Source organism: Bombus pyrosoma, linkage group LG16 (genome assembly GCF_014825855.1).
Source record: "Bombus pyrosoma isolate SC7728 linkage group LG16, ASM1482585v1, whole genome shotgun sequence".
Lineage (NCBI taxonomy): Eukaryota > Metazoa > Arthropoda > Insecta > Hymenoptera > Apidae > Bombus > Bombus pyrosoma.
This window is the reverse complement of record NC_057785.1, coordinates 363,962-366,669: the sequence shown is the minus strand read 5'-3', so window position 1 is coordinate 366,669 and position 2,708 is coordinate 363,962. Positions and strand designations below refer to the sequence as shown.

General features: G+C 29.3%; 1 long non-coding RNA gene across 1 annotated transcript; it reads left to right on the top strand.

Moving 5' to 3' along the window:
- The first annotated feature begins 1,648 nt into the window (after positions 1 to 1,648).
- On the top strand, positions 1,649 to 2,465 carry LOC122576269. Its single transcript, XR_006319685.1, has 3 exons — positions 1,649 to 1,814; positions 1,898 to 1,940; positions 2,376 to 2,465. It is a non-coding gene; the product is annotated as an uncharacterized LOC122576269 (long non-coding RNA).
- Positions 2,466 to 2,708: the final 243 nt, after the last annotated feature.

Below are 2,708 nucleotides of genomic sequence, written 5' to 3'. Positions count from 1 at the left end.
ATATTCGTATTTTTTAGGAAGTGTCAAAACGAATCAACTAGCGTATTAAAAATTATATAATTCTATTTAAGAAAACGCACGTTACCTTCATATGACCCCTATGCGTCTATTTACAGAAAGGCTAATTACATCCGCGAAACCATTAAATTCCTGTCTCAACATTTTTCTTATACGGCTAGCAGTTTACGAGCAATTTGCATTTATAGGTTAAATTCGGATACTCTGTATATCAGGATTCTAAAATCGGTAGTCTGTCGAATAAGGAATAACCAATAAAATTTCGTTGATTTTTCGCTATGTCATAGAAATCGACGTTTTGAACAACTTTTATCTTTGCATGTTGTCACTACTCGGCCTTACTTTGCGAGATATTTGCAAAAATCTGTCGGTACCACCACTACAGTGAATGATACATATAATTGTGTGTCTGTATAGTTTCGTACTATTTGTCAACTACTTTGCGGTGGTCGAATTTTTAAAGCTAATGCAAACCTAATTCTCATCTTCCGTTTATATGCAATATATAAACGAATACTGAACGAACTTGAGCATTCCACGGATCCTTCGAATTATAAGCGCTTGCAGAACTGCGTAATAAAAATTATTATTAATGGTATGAGTTAAGTTTAAAATAATCCAAGTCTTTTAAATCCGCCCCTCGTGAGGAGGCTGGCTAGGTTTGTGTAATAAATAATAACATATTTACAATTTATATTAAGCTTTATATTTTATTGTTATTGTTTCACGTTAAATACATTTCAGCCAATATCAGCAATGATTCTTACAGTCTCGAATACGCAGTTGTAAATAATTAATTATTATTAGATGCGGAAAGTATAATTCAAAGACAAAAACATCAATGTCTAATGGATGTAAATAAACAAATCGCCAAACAACACGCGGAACAAAGCGGCGAACCTGTCAGCTATGCTTGCGACTGTGTTAGAGATATACATGTAGTGTTACCGACAGTTTTTTGCGAATATTTCGGAAATTAAAACCGAGCGGAGGTAAACTGCCAAGAATGAAATTGTTGAAAATGTTGATTTCTACAGCATTCTATTACATTGGATGCTATCATATAAAACTTTTGATTTTTATTTAATAATTATTCTATTCGTTATATGTATATTTACATATATTCCATATGTTATTATATATATATATTATACACAATTTAGTTACTGTCATATACATAATATATACACATGCTATACTATATATTATACACATATTATATATACATATATTCTATACGTTATATATATTAATTGAGGTTTTTATTTATATTGAATTTGACAATCAGTAAATAAACTATAATAAAAGATCATGATGAACAATTAAGATCGTATTCACAATGTAAAATATTGTACAATTGTTACATAGTTTGAATATATCTTGCATTTACATATTTTATGCACTTTGATATATAATATCTAAATAAAAATCAGCAGCGCGATAGTGACAATTTTCAAAATGCAAAGTCGTTAATGTATGGTAATAAAATTGAAATATAATCGGCGCAGAGACATTTGCGCAGCGTACAGAATTCGCTTATAGTCCAGAAGCGTAGCCAATGAACAAGCAGTACGAATTTGTCTTTATTAGGGACGGTATTATTCGACAGTCTTTTATAATCAAGACGCGGTAGTGTGAACGTGCTAGGGAATAGTTACCTATTTGAACGTTACAATTTTTGTGCTTAGCAGGTGTTTAAGGTATTTTTGTTAAGAAGTGCTAATTGCTAGATAAAATATAAAATCTGGTTATTCGAAAGCTGACTTGTAATTTTCTATAAAAAGGATTTATTCAGGGTAAATAGTTTATACTTGTAAATTTTATGAATTAAAAACTTTCTGTAAATTATTGTAATCTAATAACTTTGGTCTGTCTCCAGGATGGCTCATACGGCAACCAGATAGATTATTCCACATGTGGAAGTAAGTGGTAGAAACCAATACAGTTTTCTTATTTATTTTTCTTTTTTGTTATTTTTATTATATTTTTCGTCTCTAATGTACTACTTGCATTTATACATTTATATTTACGAAAGAGTGATGTTATACATGTTTATGTTTTAGTTTAAATTAAACATATTGATTATAGTTTTTTATATAAATGTTAGATCGTTCTTCCTATTTTATTTCCTCTCGCTAAAAAATGTTTTCATCAAAGATAATGCTTATTCAGAACCAAAAATAAAGTCGGTCATCGATGATAGTTACTAATAATAGAACTTAACGTATAAATATTTCTATAATTGAATATTATGTTCATATAAAATAATTATGTTTTTGTTAATATTAATTATTCTTCGATTATATCTCGTATTGTATTTATCTGATAGATAGTAATTTTTAAGAAATCTGTTTAAGGATCCTCCCCTGAAGCACTTCGTGATGCACAAAGAAGCTTCTTCCAGTAACACAATTCTTCATAAATTCTTTTCCATGCTGTTATGGTAAGTTTTTTCCCTACTTCTTTTTGATTATCTACTATTGCTGTATTGTTTGCTATAATGTCCGCATTTTAATCGCAAAATGCATTGTTTCATTTAAGAAAAGTGATACAGTATATTCATTCGTTATCTTTCCTATTTATTAATCAAAAATTATGAATGAAAAAACATAAATCTCAGTTCTCAGATTCTGTTGCAAGTCATTACAATTAGATATGGACATGATTTGCACCGGGTCTGATATCTACAA